Source organism: Bubalus kerabau, chromosome 1 (assembly GCF_029407905.1).
Source record: "Bubalus kerabau isolate K-KA32 ecotype Philippines breed swamp buffalo chromosome 1, PCC_UOA_SB_1v2, whole genome shotgun sequence".
Lineage (NCBI taxonomy): Eukaryota > Metazoa > Chordata > Mammalia > Artiodactyla > Bovidae > Bubalus > Bubalus kerabau.
In genome coordinates this window covers 241,986,679-242,009,321 of record NC_073624.1, presented here as the reverse complement: position 1 = coordinate 242,009,321, position 22,643 = coordinate 241,986,679, and the positions used below count along the sequence as shown (strand labels likewise).

The following is a 22,643-nucleotide window of genomic DNA, read 5'->3' as shown; positions in this document are numbered from 1 at the left end:
TGCCAAATTCAGGCTTAAACTGAAGAAAGTAGGGAAAACCACTAGACCATTCAGGTATAACCTAAATCAAATCCCTTACAATTATACAGTGGAAGTGAGAAATAGATTTAAGGGACTAGATCTGATAGACAGAGTGCCTGATGAACTATGGATGGAGGTTCATGACATTGTACAGCAGACAGGATCAAGACCATCCCCAAGAAAAAGAAATGCAAAAAAGCAAAATGGCTATCTGGAAAGGCCTTACAAATAGCTGTGAAATGGAGAAGTGAAAAGCAAAGGAGAACAGGAAAGATATACCCATTTGAATGCAGAGTTCCAGAGAATAGCAAGGAGAGCTAAGACAGCCTTCCTCAGTGATCAGTGCAAAAAAAGAGGAAAACAATAGAATGGGAAAGACTAGAGATCTCTTCAAGAAGATTAGAGATATCGAGGGAATATTTCATGCAATAATGGGCACAATAAAGGACAGAAATGGTATAGACCTAACAGAAAAATAAAATATTAAGAAGAGGTGGCAAGAATATATAGAACTATACAAAAAAGATCTTCATGACCCAGATAATCATGATGGTGTGATCACTCACCTAGAGCCAGACATCCTGGAATGTGAAGTCAAGTGGGCCTTAGGAAGCATCCCTACGAAGAAAGCTAGTGGAGGTGATGGAATTCCAGTGGAGCTATTTCAAATCCTAAAAGATGATGCTGTGAAAGTGCTGCACTCAATATGCCAGCAAATGGGGAAACTCAGCAGTGGCCACAGGACTGGAAGGGGTCAGTTTTCATTCTAATCTCAAAGAAAGGCAATGCCAAAGAATGTGCAAACTACCACACAGTTGCACTCATCTCACATGCTAGTAAAGTGATGCTCAAAATTCTCCAAGTCAGGCTTCAAGAATACATGAACCGTGAACTTCCTGATATTCAAGCTGGTTTTAGAAAAGGCAGAGGAACCAGAGATCAAATTGCTAACATCTGCTGGATCAGCAAAAAGGCACGAGAGTTCCAGAAAAAAATCTATTTCTGTTTTATTGACTATGTCAAAGCCTTTGACTATGTTCAGTTCAGTTCAGTCACTCAGTCGTGTCTGACTCTGCGACCCCATGAACCACAGCATGCCAGGCCTCCCTATCCATCACCAACTCCCAGAATCCACCCAAATCCATGTCCATTGAGTCAGTGATGCCATCCAACCATCTCATCCTCTGTCATTCCCTTCTCCTCCTGCCCTAAATCTTTCCCAGCATCGGGCTCTTTTCAAAAGAATCAGCTCTTCACATCAGGTGGCCAAATTATTAGAGTTTCAGCTTCAACCTCAGTCCTTCCAATGAACACCCAGGACTGATCTCCTTTAGGATGGACTGGTTGGATCTCCTTGTAGTCCAAGGGACTCTCAAGAGTCTTCTCCAACACCACAGTTCAAAAGCATCAATTCTTTGCCACTCAGCTTTCTTTATAGTCCAACTCTCACATCCATACATGACCACTGGAAAAACCGTAGCCTGACTAGATGGACCTTTGTTGGCAAAGTAATGTCTCTGCTTTTTAGTATGCTGTCTCAGTTGGTCAGAACTTTCCTTCCAAAGAGTAAGCATCTTTTAATTTCATGGCTGCAGTCAACCATCTGCAGTGATTTTGGAGCCCAGAAAAATAAAGTCAGCCACTGTTTCCACTATTTCCCCATCTGTTTGCCATGAAGTGATGGGACCAGATGCCATGATCTTAGTTTTCTGAATGTTGAGCTTTAAGCCAACTTTTTAACTCTCCTCTTTCACTTTCATCAAGAGGCTCTTTAGTTCTTCTTCATTTTCTGCCATAAGGGTGGTGTCATCTACATATCTGAGCTTATTGATGTTTCTCCCTGCAATCTTGATTCCAGCTTGTGCTTCTTCTAGCCCAGCATTTCTCATGATGTACTCTGCATGTAAGTTAAATAAGCAGGGTGACAATATACAGCCTTGACGTACTCCTTTTCCTATTTGGAACCAGTCTGTTGTTCTATGTCCAGTTCTAACTGTTGCTTCCTGACCTGCATACAGGTTTCTCAAGAGGCAGGTCAGGTGGTCTGGTATTCCCATCGCTTGAAGAATTGTCCACAGTTTATTGTGATCCACACAGCCAAAGGCTTTGGCATAGTCAATAAAGCAGAAATACATTTTTTTCTGGAACTTTCTTGCTTTTTCGATGATCCAGTGGATTTGGCAATTTGATCTCTGGTTCCTCTGCCTTTTCTAAAACCAGCTTGAACATCTGGAAGTTGACGATTCACGTATTGCTGAAGTCTGGCTTGGAGAATTTTGAGCATTGCTTTACTAGCATGTGAGATGAGTGCAATTGTGCAGTAGTTTGAGCATTCTTTGGCATTGCCTTTCTTTGGGATTGGAATGAAAACTGACCTTTGACTGTGGTTGGATGGCATCACCGACTCAATGGACATGAGTCTGAGTGAACTCGGGGAGTTGGTGATGGACAGGGAGGCCTGGCATGCTGCAGTCCATGGGGTCACAAAGTCGGACACAACTGAGCGACTGAACTGAATTGAACTGAATAATTAGTGATGTTGAGCATCTTTCCTTTAGCCTATGGGCTATCTGAATTTCTTCTTTAGGGAAATGTCTCTTTGGGTCTTCTGCCCATTTTTTGATTATGTTTTTGTTGTTGACAAGTTGTTGAGCTATTTGTATATATTGAAAGTTAAGCTCTTGTGAGTCATATTGTTTACAAATACCTTCTCCCATTCTGTAGGTAATGTTTTCATTTTGTTTATGGTTTCCTTTGCTTTTCAAACTCTTATAAGTTTGATTAGGTCCAATTTGTTTATTTTTGTTTTTATTTCTATTGTCCTGGGAGAAGACTGACCTAAGAAAACATTGGCATGATTTATATCAGAGAATGTTCTGCCTATGTTCTTTTATTGGAGTTTTATAGTGAAGTCTTTAAACCATTCTGAGTTTACTTTTGTGTATGATGAGAGGGCATGTTCTAACTGCATTGATTTACATGCAGCTGTCCAACTTAGCCAACATCACTTGCTGAAGAGACTGTCTTTTTCCTATTGTATAATCATGCCTCCTTTGTCAAAGATTAATTGACTATAGTGTGTGGGTTTATTTCTGAGCTCTCTATTCTGGTCCATTGATACATATGTATACTTTTGTACCAATACCACTCTGTTTTGATTATTGTAGCTTTGTAGTATTTTCTGAAGTCTGGTGTTATTTTGCCTCCCACTTTGTTCTTTTTCTTCAGGATTGCTTTGGCAATTCTGGGTCATTTATGGTTCCATATGAATTTTAGGATTACTTGTTCTGGCTCTATGCAAAAGGTCATGGGAAATTTGAAGAAAATGCATTAAATCTGTAGATTGCTTTGGGTATTTTGGCCATTTTAACAATATTCTTCCAATCCAAGAGCATTGTAAATCTTTCCATTTCTTTTAATCATCTTCAGTTTCCTTTATTAATGTTTTATATTTCTCAGCAGATAAGTCTTTCATCTCCTTGGTGAGGTTAATTCCTAAGTGTTTTATTTTGGGATTTCAGTTTAAAAATTTTTTTTAACATTCCCTTTCTGATAGTTCATTGTGTTAAGAAATGCAATTGATTTCTGTATGTTGATCTTATATCTTGCCACCTTGCTGAATTTGGCGTATCTGCTTCTAATTTACTATATACATGTGCACTGGCCATTGAGTTATTGTTGTTCAGTTGCTAAGTTATGTCCGACTCTTTGTGACCCTGTGCACTGTGGCATGCCAGACTTGCCTGCCCTTCACCATCTCCCAGAGTTTGCTCAAATTTATGTCCAGTGTATCAGTGATGCTATACAACCCTGTTGTCCTCTTCTCCTCCTGCCTTTAATCTTTCCCAGCATCAGAGTCTTTTCCAATGAGTCAGGACTTCATATCAGGTGGCCAAAGTACTGGAGCTTCTGCTTCAGCATCAATCTTTCCAATGAATATTCAGGGCTGATTTCCTTTAGGAGTGACTGTTTTGATCTCCTTGCTGTCTAAGGGACTCTCAAGAGTTTTCTCCAACACCACAGTTTGAAATTAGGCCATAGAATACCTAATTATTACACGTTTCTTATGCTTCACAGTATGTGATAATTATTTCCATGCCATTTAATATAGTCTACCACAGTTTTTTAAGAAACATAGAATACTTTTCCAGTGGAGGCATCACACATCTTAATATTTGTATAAAGCGGAAAGAAAGAGGGAAATTTGGGGCTCCACATTTATAGCAGGCAGAGCATCCATGAGTCCCTGAACCTGTCATAGTATCATTTTCCTCTTCTATGAAAGAGGACTGGTGATGGCAGTTATTCCCTGGGGTGGTTTAAAGGATAAAATAGAATAATGTAAGTGGAGAAGTTGGCTGCATAGTGTTCAACAAATGTTAATTTATTTTTACATTTAAAGAGGGAATGAATAGAAGAAGAAGAGAAATGAAACATGAGCAGAGTAAAAAGGAGGAAAGAAAAAAGGCGTTGTGGGGAGAGATGCCTTGTCCATAAACAGGAAGGGTTTATCAGTTGAAGGTGAGCTGGGAGATGGAGGGCAGCCCTGAGAGAGGAGAGGTCGATGTCTGTGTGGGAAATGATGGGTTTTCTACAGGAGCTGCTGGTCTGTTGTCTGAACTCCTCACTGCTTTAGGCAAAAACAAAGCACAGTAATGGCACAGCTTGCTTCTTGTCTGGGCTGGAAGGTTTCCCTCTGAATGCTGGTGCATGTGACGGTCCTGATTTTACTCCCCCAAGGTGCCTTTTTGAAGATAGAGGTGAGGCCTGGATAGCAACCACTGTGCCACAAGGGCTGTTCTGTCTCTCTTGCATCTGCAAAAGGGACCCCCACCAGTATCCCATCCCCACATTCCCAGAACAAATGGGATGTATTAGCTATATCTTCAGAAATGTAGATTCTGAAACTAATCAGCCTGAGAAAATTCATGATGCTGTTTTGTTGTGAGATTATTGTTATTTTCTCTCTAATCTTGTTAATGTTTTGAGTAGCCTTCAGTTCAGTTCAGTCACTCAGTCATGTCCGACTCTTTGCAACTCCATGAATCGCAGCACGCCAGGCCTCCCTGTCCATCACCAACTCCCAGAGTTCACCCAAACTCATGTCCATCGAGTTGGTGATGCCATCCAGCTATCTCATCCTCTGTCGTCCCCTTCTCCTCCTGCCCCCAATCCCTCCCAGCATCAGGGTCTTTTCAAATGAGTCAACTCTTCACATGAGGTGGCCAAAGTACTGGAGTTTCAACTTTAGCATCAGTCCTTTCAATGAACACCCAGGACTGATCTCCTTTAGGATGGACTGGTTGGATCTCCTTGTAGTCCAAGGGACTCTCAAGAGTCTTCTCCACAACCACAGTTCAAAAGCATCAATTCTTCGGTGCTCAGCTTTCTTCACAGTCCAACTCTCACATCCATACATGATCACTGGAAAAACCATAGCCTTGACCAGATGGATATTTGTTGGCAAAGTAATGTCTCTGCTTTTAAATATGCTATCTAGGTTGGTCGTAACTTTCCTTCCAAGGAATAAGCGTCTTTAAATTTCATGGCTGCAGTCTCCATCTGCAGTGATTTTGGAGTCCGAAAAAATAGTCTGACACTGTTTCCACTGTTTCCCCGTCTATTTCCCATGAGTAGCCTTACTGAGGTATAATTGCCATACAATAAACTGCACATATTTGAAACATTAGATGCAGGTTATGGCACATGGATGTACCTGTGAAACCATCACCACAGTCGCTTCAATGAACACATGTATCACCACAGGTTTTTTGTGCCCTGTTGTAGTTCTTCCCACCACCCTTGCCCCTAAAAGCCTTCTACATGACTATAGTGTTTTTCCATATTCTTATTTCCAGTAATTATAGACAATTTGATATTATCAAATCCTTGTGGTTCTGTTTGCTTGGGAGTGGGAGCTCACAATATTTTTCTCAGTATCCCTCGAAACACTCTGATGTCATCTCCCCCCCACCCTGCCCTCATGTCAAAGCTGCTTCAGTGAAGGCAGATGCATCTCTCTGTATATGTCACTGCAATTGGGAATGATTTTTAAAATTGACCCTTACTATCACTTTTGATCTCTTTATGGAATTGGAAATAAGGCTCACTAGAGATGATTTGGGCACCAGGATGGAGGAGAAATTATGGTTTCATTCATTCAACGAAAGAGAGGCTTCTCTGTCTCGGTGCTTTGTGTGTGAAGTGAAGGGCAATCTGACCAGGCTCCTTGACTCATGAAGCTCACAGCTTAGTAGGGGGCACTGATCACCTCTAGGTAAACAAATATTGAAGGAAAATGGAAAGCACGCAGTGACAAAAAAAATTTGTGATTTTGTTTCTATTTTTAACATCATGTATAAGGAATGAAAGGGAGTTAAGGGAGTTAAGGGAGTTGATAGCAGTTTCTTACCCAAAAGTTTGGGGAAGCCTAGGAGATAAAGTTGAAGGCTGCATCGTCAGCAGATGCTAAGGACCCAAAGCAGGAAAGAAGCTGAAGCCTCAGAAGAACAGCTACCCTACAAGGCTAGAGCAAGTCTTGAGGCCCACTAGGTTTGAGCTTGAGAAAAATGAAGAGATTTCAGAGAATAAGCAAAGTGAGAAGTCATAGGAAATTCTCAGAGGAAAGTGAAAGTGTTAGTCGCTCAGTCGTATCTGATTCTTTTGCAACTCCATGGACTGTAGCCTGCCAGGTTCCTCTGTCCATGGGATTTCCCAGGCAAGAATACCAGTGTGGATAGCCATTTCCTTACCCAGGGGATCTTCCCAACCCAGGGATTGAACCCAGGTTTCCTATCAATCAGGCATATTCTTTACTGTCTGAGTCACCAGGAAAGCCCAGGAGCACATTTAACTGTTTCAAGATTATGGCTTCTCACTAAAGAACTCATAAATGAAGAAAATATCAACCTTATGATTAAAACAAATAATCAGGAATCATTATAAAAATGATATTTTAAATAATTATAATAATGAAATTCTCTCTCTACTATGGCACCTTAGCTTGGATAAAAATAACAAATGAGTATTTTATAATGATTCATGCTGTCTGCTAGGCACAACTCCAAGCTTTTGACCTATAGTTCTCATTTACCTCAATAAAACAAGTATCATTCCTATTTTATAAATGAGAAAATTGACTCAGAGGTTTAATAATTTTCCCAAGTTTTTAAAACTTGAAGACTAACTTACCAAGGTAAATGAATAGGGTGAAGAGAAATGTCATTTTATGTTGAAACTCATCTGTAACTTTTTTGCTGCAAGGGCACATTTCAACCTGTTCCCTAGGCTGCACAGAGGCTGATGGCTTTTAGAAAGACAAATAGGTCATGTCCTGAAAGGAGGTCTTAGCTTCAGGAGTAAGATTCTCTTATCAGCTGAACACTCTGGCCCCTTGATTCTGACGACCCTGTTGTTGTTGAGTCGCTAAGTTGTGTCCAACTCTTTTGCGACCCACGGGACTGTAGCCTGCCAGACTTCTCTGTCTGTCCATAGGATTTTCCAGGCAAGAATATGGGAGTGAGTTGCCATTTCCTTCTCCAGGGGACTTTCCTGACCCAGAGATTAAACCCACATCTCCAGTATTGGCAGGCAGGTTCTTTACCACTGAGCCATTATGGAAGCCCTCCTGACCACCCTAGCAAGAGATTAAATGGTAAGAGGTCAAAGGGTAGGGGAAGGTTTCTTCAATGAGGAATGTTGAAAATCTGGAGTCAGCTACAGGATAACGCACTTGCTGAGAACATTGTGCTGGTGTCCAGGGACCAGGATTCTGCTGCAGTGCTCTTATCTCACCACGAGACCTAAAAGTGTCTCCATCTCTCTGATTCTCCATCCTGTTAGGGAAGTAAATAATGAACTTGACCTAGATGATTTATCCCTACCCTAGTCTTCCTACAGAAAATTTTGTCTAATGTGCTAATAACAACGGATTTATTTGAGCCATTGTGACAAACGGTTACTGTGTTAGGAGTATTAAAACCACTCAATGAATTCAGCAACACTTTTAATAGGATCCATATCTCATTGTTCCCAGGAACACCCATGTCTCAAAATAATGTGTATTTGTGTGTATATATATATGTGTGTGTGTGTGTACACACATATACATGTATATATACATACACATATATATATAAATCTGATATTTATTCACTCTAATGATAATGTTTAGTTCTCATCAATTTTCAAACCCCTGGCACTAATTCCATGACTTCATGAGTTAGGAGCTGCTGGAATGAAAAAAACATAAAAGATCATAATCTTAGGAACAAGGGAAAACAAAGCTGATTATAGAAGAGGAAATGAAATGACTTCACAGCCTGGTTGATTGAACTGCGTACTTCTCACCCCTCACCTGTGCTTCCTGATCCCAGACAGGTGATTATACTTAATACCCTGGCCTCCTATGAGAACAGCCCCCCAGATTGAGGAAGCAGATTGCCTTATTCCCCTTGTCAGATGAAAGATTATTTCCCCAGCATGCAGATCCTGGGCTGGTTTCTAAAATGGCTCACAAAATGAGGAAAATTCAAAGAAGCTGCCTGGGTGTTGGGAGATTTCTGTTGGCTTCTTAATGAAGGTTATCTGAGACAAAACTTCTGGATCTTTGAAGCGGAGAAACCCAATTGTAGAAACTGGTATTGCCCTCTCCCTTGCCTCTGCTGTGTTTGTTTCTCTAACAAATTCCTTTGTCAAAAGCACTGATTTTCTGTTCTCCAAGTTCATTAATTTCTCAGCATTAATATGTTTACCTTATCCTCTAATTAGGTGCCACCTCTCACATATTTATGGTAGTGAAATGCCCATGAGCAGGGGTTGCCCCTTTCTGTACACAGGGGCCAGTCCCCACTTGTGATCTGTGCTCCCACTGTATGCTTGAGCAGTGCGGTACCACTCATCAAGGGTGACTCACCAAAAGTTCCTTTGCCCACAGGCTTTTATTAAATACACTAAACAAATATTGGAGCAACTGCTGCATTCCAGGTACTATCCTAGATACCTAGGAGTTTTGCAGAAAACACAGGACAAAAATCTCTGTCTTCTAACCCAAGTAAATTGTATCATAGGTTAGCAGTCAGTAGATGCCTAGGAGGGAGAAGCAGAGAGTGGAGTGACAGAGGCTGGGAGAGTTTGAGCATGGCAATGGAGTGGGGTGTATTTGTAAACAGGGTGTTGAGAAGTTGACTTTCTTTCTTGTATAATTTCATTTATTTATTTATGGATGTGCTGGGACTTCATTGCGGCATGGGCTACTCTCTGGTTGGAGTGAACAGGCTTCTCTCATTGCAGTGGCTTTTGTCGATGCTCAGAGAACAGGCTCTAGGGCTTGAGGCTTCAGTAGTTGTGGCTCAAGACAGGCTCAGTAGTTGTGGCACACAGGCTCTGCAGCATGTGGGGTCTTCCCAGATCAGGGATCAAACCCATGTCTCCTGCATCAGCAGGCAGATTCTTACCACTGAGCCACCGGGGAAACCCAAGAAGTTGATTCTTAATAGGGACTTGTATCAGGAAAGACTTAGCCATGCACATATTTGAGAGAAAAGAAATCCAGACATAGGATAGTGAGCAAAGATCGTTAAAAGGATGCATGACTGTTACATCCATTCAAAAAACAGTAAGGAGGCGATGTGGCTGAAGTTATAGGAACAAGGGGATCACAGTGAGGTTGAATTCAGAAAAGGATTGGAGGCAGGTGATGTGAGTCCTTGGTGGCCTCTGTAAGGAGTTGGGTTTTAGAGTGAAAGGGGCCAATGCTGAGCTTAGATCAGAGGAGCTATGAAATCTCACTTTTGTTTTGTTCATTACATTTCTACAATGTATTTCCATTCACCAAATAGTTTTAACACCAGTTGAAAATTCTTGCCTGAATCAATTACATGAGAGCTTGCAGACACGTTTTCTAATTTTGTCACTCATTCTATGCTTATCAGCTGACATTTGTTTGTGAAATATAGCTTTCTCATCAATTCTAGGTATTTGATTGCACAGGAATAAATTTCCTGCTGAAAAGTAAAAATAAACACTTAAATCATTCCCTTTAAGGGCATATGTTCAAGGGAAGCTTTAGAAAAAACAATTAGCCTCTCAAATTGAGACAAATGTGGCTTGTGCAACAGAAGGATGCCCACACTGTTTCCCTCTTATGTTGTCCTTACTTACTGGGATGAAATTCCAGCAGGGAGCCATTCCTTGAGTTTGCTGTCATCTTTTGGAGTCTCCTTTTGGATGTGCACCTATTTTATCAGGGAGGAAAAGAATGACCCTGGAGGAGGGGGCGTTACTAACTCGCCTAAATTTGTTGGTCAGATGAGCTAATTGTTGTGTCCAGATCCTAAAGAGCAGCTGAGATTTTTCATGTCCCTGCTCCATGACCTGCATTATTTAGTTAACTCCAAATGGCTTCACAGAGTTTTTAAGGCTCTGTGAAATCTGTGCCCAGATGGTCTTAACTCCTTGATTCTTGTTCTCTCTTTGTCCTTTCTCCCCACTTCTTTCTCTCTCCTCTCTCTCTCAAACACATGCACACACACACACACACACACACACACAAACATACACATCCCTACATTGTAAACATTATTATAGCCCCTCTAAACTACCCATCACCCCTCCCCCAAAAAACTGTTCTATCCCATCTCAAGATTTTGTCTGGGGTGTAATCTTCCCTTGAGACATCCTTCTCCAGAGTTACCTACACCTGTTGAATTTCATCCTTCAAAGCTTTCAACAAATGCTCCTTCCCTGATCTCCACCCTAAGCAATCCCCAAACTGATTCCTCTTTCTCTGTGCACCCCACACCCCTTTGCCATATCCCCCTCCCTCTTTGTTTCTCAGGATCTCAGTTGTATAAATGTTACTAATGTTCATGGCAAATCAGCCTCAGGTCTACAAATGTCTTTACAAATGAGGTTGTTTTAAAATTTCTCCCAGTGAAAAAGTTGTCTGGTTCATGGTAAGCACTCAAATATTCATGGAGAAGAATTTAAACAGCAGCCATAGCAATTTTCAAATGTCTATTTTCATTCATCATTTCAATTGCTCAGTCGTGTCCGACTCTTTGCGACCCCATGGACAGCAGCACGCCAGGCTTCCCTGTTCATCACCAACTCCCCAAGCTTGCTCAAATTCAAGTCCATAGAGTCAGTGATGCCATCCAAACATCTCATCCTCTGTCATCCCCTTCTCCTCCTGCCTTCAGTCTTGCCCAGCATCAGGGTCTTTTCCAGTGAGTCAGTTCTTCTCATCAGGTGGACAAAGTATTGGAGCTTCAGCTTCAGCGTCAGTCCTTCCAATGAATATTCAGGACTGATTTCCTTTAGGATAGACTGGCTGGATCTCCTTGCAGACCAAGGGACTGTCAAGAGTCTTCTCCAACACCACAGTTCAAAAGCATCAATTCTTTGGTGCTCAGCTTTCTTTATAGTCCAACTCTCACATCCATACATGACCACTGGAAAAACCATAGCTTTGACTAGACAGACCTTTGTTAGCAAAGAAATGTATCTGCTTTTTAATATGCTGTCTAGGTTACTGAGCATCTATTGTGTCTCAAATAATGGGTACCATGGGACTACAAAAGTGAATCAGGAAATAGATCCTACCTTTGGGCAGAGTCCAGTTTAGGAGAGAGGGAACATATATGTAAAGTTCTATATTACAAAGGAAAGTGAAGAGAAAGTGTTAGTCACTCAGTCGTGTCTGATTCTTTCAACCTCATCGACTGTAGTCCACCAGGCTCCTTGGTCTATGGCATTCTCCAGGCAAAAATACTGCAGTGGGTTGCCATGCCCTTCTCCACGGGAACTTCCCAACCCAAGGATCAAACCCTGGTCTCCCACATTGCAGGCATATTCTTTACTGTATGAGCTACCAGGGAAGCCCCATATTACGAAAGAAGATGTGTTGAAAACTATAGAGAGTCAAGAACAGTAGGTTTAATTCACTCATATTTCTCTTTGCTCTGCAACAGATGTTTTTCTCCAACAGCCTATGAATCTTCCCATCAACTAGGATGAAAACAACTTCCACACAGACACCAGGGAGTTGCTCTTGTTCCCCCAGAAGAGCTTTCAGTGTCACACTGATGGACTTCCTGAGCAGAGAACGAAGACATGGCATGTTTTCTCTCTCTTATTAATTCAGGCTGGATTCCCTCTCAGATGGACTTTTATCACTTTCCTTTCCACCAACAACTGGGATTTTATTTTCATGATTCCTGTAAATTAGGATCAATACGCTTAATCCGAGATACAGCTAAGGTGACCATCAGCTTCAGTCTCCTCTGATTGCCTGAAAAGTCATTTCTGGGTCCATCTGGGATTATCAGGCAGTCCTCCAATGAATCTAGAGAGAAGACAAACAATCGCTAAGGAGTGTTTTCTCTAATTTCCTGCCTATTCAGACTCCATGTTTCCCATCTGGGCCATGCATAGTGCTATCTTCCTTGTTAGAATCACAGTGTACCCCTTGAATCAACTCTCCTTATTAAAACAGGAGAGCTAAGAACAATTAGAGCTTTGCAAATTCTCCCTCTTAGTCCCTCTGTTTTCTCTGTTAACTTATTCATTCACTTATGTATTCATTTATTCAACAAATACTAATTAATCACCTCCCTTTTTATATACTCTGCCTATTCCCAAAAGGATCAGAGGTGGCTTTTGGGATCAAACATAATGCAAACCAGGTAAGCCAGGATGAAAATAGAAAGGAAGTAGGAGGGCTTGCCACCAGCTCCTAAGGTGGTTGGAATTTAGTCCTTGCTCTATTCCAACAAAAAAGAGATCTGTTGGGTTTCCATGTTTTTGCTTTCTGCCCAACTAAAACATGCCAACTGGGTGTGGAGGACACCTTTTTCCTGCAACTGAATGCATTTATTGAGCATCCAGTGGAATGTTTTGTTCCTCTATGCAAATGCCTTCAGGTAAAAGAAAGAATCATTAGTTTCCAAATTTTAGTTATTTGCATGCTATCTTTCAAATGTTTGTCTAGCTTCATGACTATTACTTATTTCATAGTTTCTTTTTTTTAATTGACTTTTAAATTTATTTTTAAAACACTTTTAAAATTTTTAAAAGGGAATATTTATGTCAAATACCATAGTTAGATAATAATGTTAAACGTAATTAAAAATAGCATCACATTCTAAATAAACAAAACTAAAACTCAGAACTATGGTATCTTCCTCTGCATTACAAGGGAGATTAGGATGTATTAATGATTAAAATCACACTAGCACCAGATTGATAGCCAGTTCTTTTGATTATTCAATACAAAATGAAACTAAAAAAGTATAATCTCAATGTGAACATCAATGTCACATTACCACTCTCAAGTAGCATCCTCACTTTGCTCAAAACCCTTTTTAAGCATCATCCCCCAACCATGGAAAACATTGGTCAATTAACTGAAGCTGAAATTTGTGTGGGAGAGATTTTTTGGTACCTGGAAGACATGAAAGCTCTTGGTTCGTGTTCATATTAGGTTGACTTTTTTTAAAAAAGTAAAACATCAAGTCCCATAAAAGTAGAACCTCAAGCTACCCACACCTACACCCTTTGTTATCAACAAAGAATTGTTGCAATATAGTTGGCCCCAGAATAAAGCATGTGTATCTCTGGGAGGAATTAATAATTCTGATGAAGTTAGGGTTTTGGAAGACTTGCTTAGGTTCAGCAACAGTGTATTACACTTACTTAGTAATATAAGGCTGCTTATAAACAATATTCTAGAAAGAAAAAGGAACTATTAGTAAATTTGAAAGTCTTATGAAATCAGCTATGTTTCCATTCCCTGATTAGATGTCCTAGAATCAATGTGCTTGACTTGGATCTTAATTTCTTTCTCTCATACTCTGAAGTATTCATGTGACTACTTTCATATGACTGGGCTTCCCTGGTGGCTCAGTAGGTGAAGAATATGCTTGCAATGCAAGAGATCTGGATTCAGTCCCTGGTTCAGGAAGATCTTCTGGTGAAGGGAATGGCTACCCACTCCAGTATTCTTACCTGGAGAATTTCATGAACAGAGGAGCCTGATGGGCTACAGTCCATGGGTTACAGATATGAATATCAGTAAGCAGAATCATCTACGTGGTAGATAAGAAAACTACAAGAAGTGCCAGTGACATTCAACATGTATACCCGCAATGACACCTATTTTAATAAGTATCTAGTTAGGTTTGGTCTACTTTGACAGGTTGGATGGTTTGCTCTACCATTTCAGAAGAAGTACTTTCTCTTCTGTCTTGCTACAGGTTTAATTGTGTCTCCCCCAAATTCATGTGTGAGGTCCTAATGCCCAGTACCTCAGGATGTGACCTCATTTGGGAATAGTCATGCAGATGTAATGAAGCTTTGATGAGGTCGTTCTGAAGTAGGTGAGCTCCCAAGCCAATAAAACATGCTGTTATACAAAGTTGAGATATGTGTGTAGAGACATGCAGAGAAGGAGAATGCCATGTGAACATGTGGGCAGGGATCTAGGTGATGGGTCTATAGGCCAAGGCACATCCAGATTTGCAGCAAAACACTGAAGCTATGAAAGGGGCGTGAACCAGATTCTTTCCTCACAGCCCTCAGAAAGGACCAACCCCGCTAACAGCCTGATCCAGGCTTTTAGCCTCCAGAACTGTGAGACTATAAAGTTCTATTGTTTAAGCCACCCACTTGCAGTACTTTGTTATAGCAGCCCTAGCAAATTCAAAACTCTCTCTTTTTCCAATCTCATTGTAGGAGTGAAGGCTTGGAAACAGCATCACTTTACTTTCTAAAAACTACTGTTCCTTGCTGAAATAACAAACCTCACCCCCTATTATTTGATATATCACATGTACAAATGTACACTCAGAAGAGTCTTCTGGCAATTTGAAGAAAATATGGTCTTTCTATTAAAGAAGTTGCCATTGATTTGGGTATAGTTATTTTTACTGATGAGTTAATGACAATTTTATATGATTTCAGGGACAAGTAAAAGGTTTGTCTCTTTAATATCTTCCTCTCACTAATCCTTTTTAAGTTGCTTTTCCCATTCTAGTATTCTATGATTTACTGCATTTGTAGCAGTTTTTGTTTTGCCTTGATGTTGCTTCCCAGTTCTATATCAGTTATTTGCAGGAGGTGTTTATGAAGGAGGTGCTAGGAAAAATTTTAAATGGAAGGTTTTGTGAGTAGGCTTGTTCAGACTTTTTTTAATTGGAAAAAGAGGCAATTATACAACTATTTTCTGTCCCACAGGCACTGTTTCCTTGAAATTAGACATTTGTATGATTTTTATAGTTAATCCTACTCTCTTAACTTCTCTTAAACAAATACAAAGTGAGGGTGAACTGATAAATGATGGTATCCTAGGAGATGAATTTCATTGTCTGTTTCTCATATTGATAGGAGAAACGAGGGCTATTAGAGTATTTGAGTTTACAGTTGGGTTGGGTACAGTACAGTGATAACAAAATTGCCATTAAGTACTCATTATGCCAAATATGTATATACACACACATTGGAGATATATATATATATATAGAGAGAGAGAGAGAGGGAGAGGAAATTTATAATCATGTAAAGTAGCTATTATTTTGCTTATTTTTCAGAAGAAACTTCAGGCTAAGAGATTATGTAGTTTTACAAGGTCAAACAACCAGGGAAAGTGGCAGAAGTGAAATTAGAACCAGATCAGTCTGTGTGATTGATTTGTTGAGGAGAAAAAGATTTATTTATAAGCATGATAATTCAATCTCTGACATTCAGATTAGAGAGACACACATGAGTAAAACAGCAGATTTTAGATGGTGTGTTTTCATTGAGATATGAATTTGTTATCATATGCTTATATGCCTTAAAATGGGGTTATTGGAAAAGATGCAGTGTTTTGGTGGGGTTTTGGTGTACATGTTTTTGTCTAAAGAAAATTATAAACTTCATAGCAGTGGTTTCAACAAGTAAAATGTTGAATGCAGATAGGGAAATGAAGTAAAGCCTCACTGTGTTTACTTGTAAATTTAAGTATGAGAAAAAGAGTAAATGGGATCAGATGAAACAATTTTCCCTGAGAAAATAACCATCTAGTCAACATGTTTACATTGATTGGAATGCCAAAAGAACTTGAGCAAAAAGTCAAATAGGCACTCTTTCTGTGTAAAATTAGCTGCTATTCCACCCCAGATGTGATGATGTTCTGCCTGCTTCTCCTGATGTGGAACGGTTGTTGTTGGTTTTGTATGGAAGCTTAGAGAGCAGGCCAGACACATCTGTGCAAACCAGGCTCAACACTCTTCTGGCCTGTGATGCTCGGGATTTGGTTGCGTTCCATAGTTCTTAAATTTATCACCCTTTAGCTCTGTTAAATGGCATGCATTCAGTGAAATAAAAACCAAAGCCATAATGCCGGGGTCCAGCCCCAGCTGATCCAGGGTATTCGAAGGAGAGACGGCATAGGCGAGGGTCAGGGAACAACTGCTTAATTAAATGTTAATTAAGGATATAAAGAGTAATAGAATGAGGAAAATTCAGTGGAGAAAAGAGGCTGAGTAGCTTGGTTTACGCGGGGGACCAATAAAACTTCAAGACAAGAAGCTTGCACCACTTACGTAGGCCGCAGGCGTCCTTCCGTTCTCCCGAAGGAGAGGAGACGCTGAGGCCTCCCCGGTCGGATCTTAGAAGCCCAGGCATAATTAGTAAGCATGGTGGGTTCCGCGCTCCAGATGGAGACTCAACCAGAGTGAGAGAGAGAGAGACATGGGGAGACCAGTCTTTCGAGGAACTGATCCCAATTCTTTATTTTCCATGGTCTACTTTTATACACTGAGATGTTATGCAAAAGTCACGTGGGGTCAGCAGTCCTGACTTTTATCAAAGTCAGGTGCTTCATACAAATGTATACAGAGGTCTTAGGGGTGTTACATCATCTTCTGGCCAGGGGGCCTGCTGACAATTTACGACCCTCTCCTTGTGACATCGGTCAGTCAACCAGGACACTTATTTCTCCAGGGGTGATTATTCTTAAAACAGACGCCACCCAAATAAAGTTACATTCCTATAGGGTGAGGGTGTAGTGGGTTTTAGTTAAGGAAAGAATTTACTTAGCCTAAGGTCTAACGTGATTAATATCAAAGGTTAATACTTATTTCTTCTATATATTCATTAATGTGTGTAAGGGCAGGGGATGTGGAGACTTAGCAGTAAACATTGGCTCAACAAATGAAAAAACCCTTCACCAATACAATTTCTAATCAGCCCATTATACTTATACTAATAATTTTCTAACTTTTCTAAAGAACCTGTTTTTAGAAGGTTTAAAGCATCTCGTGCCTCTCACGGTTGGGAGGCTGTGAGCAATCACATGTGGCCGGACAAGCCTGTCAGGCAGGCTAGAGAACCTTCAGAGGAGTTTGTAGGTTAAAACACTCTTGTCACGCCCAGGGGTTTTTATCAACTGGAGCTCTAGGTTAACTCCTTCTCCGAAAGAGGTGGTGGGGGACAGCCCCCCGTAAAGTCAGAGGTGTAGGTGAGAGCACAAAGTAGTAAGGTAGGCAGGCTCTGGTTATGGGGGTAGATGCTCGAGGATTTCCAGGGGGACTCCTGAGGCTCGATCCCGCCTTTGCGTATGTCGAGCCTCCTTCCTCATGACCTTTGCCATGGGCGGAGTGCCTCACTCTGGCCCCCAACACCATAAAGTGTACTTGAGAACCTCTAATATGAGAAGTTCACAAATCAGATCTAATCCCTTGAATCTTTTTGTCACAGGATTATATCTGATTTGTGAGCTCCAATACATTGGCCCCTGATGCAGAGAGTCAACTCACTGGAAAAGACCCCAATGCTGGGAAAGATTGAGAGCAGGTGGAGAAGGGGGTGACAGAGGATGAGATGGTTGGATGGCATCACTGACTCAATGCATATGAGTTTGAGCAATTCCAGAAGCTCATGAAGGACAGGGAAGCCTGGTGTGCCACAGTCCATGGGGTCATAAAGAGTAGGAGATGACTTAGCAACTGAACAACAAAATATGAGGAGTAATTTTAACCTTGAAGTTTAAGATACAGTCAATTATATATTTCTTTATAAATTTAATGATAGCATTTGGAAATTAAATATCTCATTAAAGGTGCATATCAAGTGTAAGAGGTACCACAATTTCACAAACATTAGAATGTGAAAAAGTGAGAATATATATAGTAATAGAGCTTTGATCTTATGAAACTAATCTGAATGGATCATTCCCACAGACTTTCTTGAAGAAAATAAGACACCAAGGGTAGTGAAATATTAGTCACTGCTGAAGTTGATGGTAAATCAGACATGGACCTCTCATCTATACTCTCATCCTATACTTAGTTGCAATGGAGAATTGGGGGGAGAGCCATTTATGGACATACAGTTGGGAAGTTTCTATATGATGTTACTGATGTGATTGCAGAGATGGTATTTGTACCCTGCACAGGCACTAGAGGTCAAGGCAGATCCTGGAAATCAGAAACAAGACTCACAGGATAACAAAGTGAAAGAGACAACAAACGGAAGAGGCAGTGAAGGGACAGCAAGATATAGGGACTGCTGACTACTGAGGAGTAATAAAATGGAGAAAAATTCTGGAGTTGTTGAACAAGGTTTTGAAAGTCTTTTCCAAGGCTGTTTGTATAAAAAGTGTCCTTAGCAAACATTTGGTGCCTGGGCTTTTCTTCCTGTTAAGGCACAATCTGAGATACCCTCACATCTGATACTTCTGCCTCCGCCATCCTATTAAGGAGATGCAAACAAGGAAATATCAAATTGAATGCTTGAAACTACTAAAAATGTAAACTGCTCCTGGATCAAAGTCCCAGGAGACACTTTATATACCACTATTTATAATCATGGTTTGAACATTCCAACCTTTAGCCAAACCATGATGCTAAAGATGACAGCTAAATTATCAGAAAGTCCATTCTCCATTACCTTTCTCCTTCCATATCTTTAATAATAGAAGAATATTAAAAGGTAATAGAAATAAGACATAGATTTATTTGGGCCCCTATGAGCAAGTGAATAATAATATGAGATTTAATGGGCCTTAGATACATCTATACAAAAGGAGAGTTTGAGGAGTCTTAGAAGATTTTAAGAGGGGTTTTTGTCCCAGTCCATATATCTGTAGTAACTGTATGTAAGTCCACTGCTAGCTTAATGTAAAATAGTCAAATTTCACTTCAAAGAGGAGAAAATGAAGTTCCTTTCCCTGGTCAGTCTATTGACAAATATTTATTGATTTCTTATACTAAGCTCAGGGTGATGATACAGAGACTGTGCAAGAAGCAACATGTAATTTCCCCAGAGAAGCTGCTTAAATTTCAGTTGAAAAGAATACTATGCAACAGTTTATGTTCCAAGCAGTCTGTAATTAGTACTTAAACTGTGTTTGTGAAACAAGCTTTATTCCTTGTTCATGTATTATTTGTCACTCTGTTCTACATCATCCTCACTCTACAACTCTTGACTGACAACAGCTCTGCATTTCGGAAGGTTGGTGGTCATGTTAACAAGGACTGAACATGAGAAACCACACACATGAGCTTAAGTGCTTCCATCATGGGTCACTTCCACTCTTGCATGACTGTCATGGCCATGCATTTCTTTAAGGCATGGGAAAGGGCGATTTTCATAAATGCCCAAAAGTACAGGAGGACTGGTGGGCTTCCCAGGTGGCACTAGTGGTAAAGAACCCACTTGCCAATGCAGGAGACACAAGAGATAACGGGTTTGATTCCTGGGCCAGGAAGATTCCCTGGATGGGGGCATGACAACCCACTCCAGTATTCTTGCCTGGAGAATCCCCATGGACAGCGTAGCCTGGCAGGCAGCATAGCCCTACAGTCCATAGCATTGCAAAGAGTCAGAAATGACTGAAGCAACTTAGCACGCATGCACAGGAGAGATGACTATTGGTGACCGGCAGCAATGAGCACCACAGGATGTGATCACAGAAGCAGAGAGAACAACAGGGAGCAGGCAAGAGAAGATGTAGCCTGGACTCAAACAGGAGAGATGGAAGAAATGAATAGATTTTAGAGAAAAGCAGCAGTCACAGAGAATTCTGTATCTGCTGGCAATCTGTCTTAATGTCTTATTCTAAAAAAAAAACAAAAAAACAGCTAAACAAACAATCAAAATAATCAGGCAAAATGGAGAGATGTTGGCCAAATGGTACAAACTTCTACTTATAAGATGAAGAAATTCTGAAGATTGAACTTACAGCATGGTGACTATTGTTAATAACATATTATTAATTACTTGAAAGTCACCAGGAGAGATCTTAAGTGTTTTCACCACACACACAAAAACGGTAACTATGTGAAGTGATGGGTGTGTTAATTGGCTTGGTTATGATTATCATTTGTATATGTATATCAAATCATTTTGTGTACCTTAAATATATACAATTTTTATTTGAGGTACAAGGTCAGTTGTACCTCAAAACTATAAAAAAATATATGATTATTAAGAATCCAAAAGGAGGTGGACAAATGAAAGCAAAGAAATATGGGAAGGTTTCTTGGGAAAAATATAAAGATTGTCTATCAGTAAAATCAGCATTCACAAATATGTGCATTTTCATTTTGTGCTTGCAAACTGCGGCGGATGCTATTTCTGCTCTTTATTTTATTGCCCACAAATAAGCTACTTTTTTATGGCTGTCATAACAATGGTTAATCTGTATTTAGAGTTCAAAGAGTACCACACCCTCTACATGCATTACCTATGAATTAGGTAATGGTGCTGTTCCACATTATAGATGAAGTCATTAAGTCTTATTGTGTATACTAATTTGACTAAGACCAGCCAACCCACCCTTGTATTCTTGCCTGGAGAATCCCAGGGATGGGGGAGCCTGGTGGGCTGCCGTCTGTGGGGTCACACAGAGTCGGATACGACTGACTGAAGTGACTTAGCAGCAGCAGCAGCCGGTAAGATGTTAGGATTTGAACCCAGAACTAAATAGCCCTGTCTCCTAACTATGATCATACTCCACCTCGTTGATCTCCAATGAAATTAGACAGGTGACAATTTCTTAACAATTTGTGCTTCATTTAAATCTGTGGTTATTCCAGAGTGACATTGGAGAAACTTAATTTTACCAGATGACAAAATTTGAGTTATATTCATGAAATTCTCAGACATAATAACCAAAATTCATGTCAATTGAAATTAAGAAAGAAAATCTGAATAATAGAAATTCCACGAAGTATAAGGAGAATGGGGAATATGTGCTATGAAATCCCAGAGCAAATGACAAGCCATTCTGGAATTTGTGGCATTCAAAAGCTCAAACATTGAAAATCAAAGATGTGGAACAGCTTATAGTCCATGTTGTCTTTCAACTGAGACTTCATAACGTGAATGACACTGTTAGTGTGTGGTGATAGAAAGGTGATGACAGTAGCCTTAGCACAAACCAAGCTAACTATTGTATGTGTGCAAAGAATGAGAATGAGCATTCATTGAATGCCAGACACTGTGCAGAGAATATAAAATATTGTATGTTGAGTGTGTATAAAAGCAATTATTATGATGTAAGCCATAGTGAATCAACCTTTCATCTCCTGAAATGAGATTTTTCTTTATCTTTGTCATTACAGAAATTGACACAAATTATTTAAAAGAAGAAAAGCAACACCATTACCATAGTTGACTTCCTGTGTTTGGTAAGCTTCTGTTTTTAGATATTTCCTTCCATATCGTTTTATTTTAGAAGTATGTTTATAATATATATTTGTTAATATATGTTTATAACATATATTTGTTGCTTGTGCATGTTTTTGAAATCACTGACTTCTTTTTAGATAACCCTCTTTCTTGTGAATAATACATTCAGTGGTTTAAAAGACGTTGGCACAGAGAATGTATTGTTATGTGAGCTGGTGGAGTTGGGTACCCAATCCAGAATGAACCAATCAGAGGTTTTCCTGAGACTTTGGCAAGATAAAATGTGTCAGGAAAGACTTTCTAATGAGGCTGAGGCTTTTGGGTTGAGTCAGTATGAGTCTTGAGTTTCCAAAGGCCACCTGGCCACCACATGGAAAAAGCCAGCTTAAAACATGCAATTGGAGCCCTTGAGTATCTGGACATTCCAGTTCTGTGAGCCAGTACATTTTTCTTTTTTGCTAAAGTAGATAGGTAGAAAACAGTTGGGTAGGAAGACAGTGGTTGTGGTGACCACACTGAGACAGTGTGATGTGGCAAAAGTACATTTGATTAGAAGTTACAAGATAGTCCTGGTGGTAACCTTGACTCATGACCCTACTTAACTTCCCTGAGTCTTTGTCTCCTTTATCTGTGATATGCTAATATTGGATTACTTAAAACTTAAGGCCTGTTTCATCTGAAGTTGCTATTCCAAGTTCATTGCTTGAACTCTATTTTGTTTATCCATTCTATGTACTGTTCAGTAGTTTATATCTGCTAATCCCAGACTTCCAATCCATGCCTCTCCTACCTACCTGCTTGGCAACCACATCTGTTCTCTGTGTCTGTTGAGCCTGTTTCTGTTTTGTAGATAAATCCATCTGCATCTTATTTTAAATTCTACATAAAAGTGATATCATGGTATTTGTCTTTCTCTGTCTGACTTGGCTTAGTATAATAATTTCTGG

The 22,643-nt window shown here is 40.1% G+C and overlaps 1 protein-coding gene across 1 annotated transcript in view; it reads left to right on the top strand.

The window, feature by feature from the left end:
* The window catches only part of LOC129637612 (phospholipid-transporting ATPase VB-like), a 379,551-nt gene that overhangs the window by 34,742 nt on the left and 322,166 nt on the right, over positions 1-22,643 (top strand). The window contains exon 2 of the mRNA XM_055561831.1: positions 21,630-21,695. The gene's annotated coding sequence lies outside the window, so the exon portion shown is untranslated. The remainder of the gene's footprint in view (positions 1-21,629; positions 21,696-22,643) is intronic.